We start from the raw sequence: 830 nt of genomic DNA on the forward strand, positions 1-830 counted from the left end.
CCTCCACAGCCTACATTGAGCAAAACAAAACTTGATTTTGAGGGATTGTGCAGGTGTGGGAAGAGGAAAGACTCCTGTTGTGGGAGTCAGGATAGCGGGTTCCACCCCGACTGGGCCCTTGCTGTTTGCATGTCATTGAATCTCTCTGAACCGCAGTTTCTTCACGTATAAAATGCGGATAAAAGCGCCTAACGCCTAGGAATGATGTGAGGACTCAACAAGAGAATGCACGTGTTGTTCTGAATGTAGTACAGGGCATATAGCAAGCACCCAGTACTCCTTATGTTTTATTATTACCGTTACTAATACAAAGAGGTTGTGCTGCATGGTTGCTCATTCAGGCCCTGGTGGCTGTTCCCCACCTTCAGCCCTGGCTTCTGTGGCTAGAGCCCTGGTGCCCACAGCTCAACCTGGACCTGTCCACCCTTGAAGGGCTCATGATGCAGCATCAGGGAGTCCCAGATCGAGCCGCTGCCACCTCCAAGTCAGCTGCAGCTGTGCATCCACTCAGACCACAAGACTCAATGGAGGATGCTGACCTCTCTGTTCTCCCAACGAGTACTGGGCAAGGAGGGAAGGAAGGTGAGCGCTTAGAAAAAACGTGTTGGTTTGAACTGAAATGACATTAAGCTATCGTGGAGGTAAAGGAGAGGGGTTGAGCCGGTCAGGAATCCAGGCAACCTAACCCTATTTGCCACTTTTAATTTTGGTCGCTAAGGGCAAGCGCCCGTGACAAACATGGCGGCGGCAGCCTCAGGCGCGGTCACCTGCGGGGCTGCGGTCCCGGGGCCGCGTGGAGCCAATCGCTGGGCGGGGGCGGAGGGAGAGGC

Source organism: Pongo abelii, chromosome 8 (assembly GCF_028885655.2).
Source record: "Pongo abelii isolate AG06213 chromosome 8, NHGRI_mPonAbe1-v2.0_pri, whole genome shotgun sequence".
NCBI lineage: Eukaryota > Metazoa > Chordata > Mammalia > Primates > Hominidae > Pongo > Pongo abelii.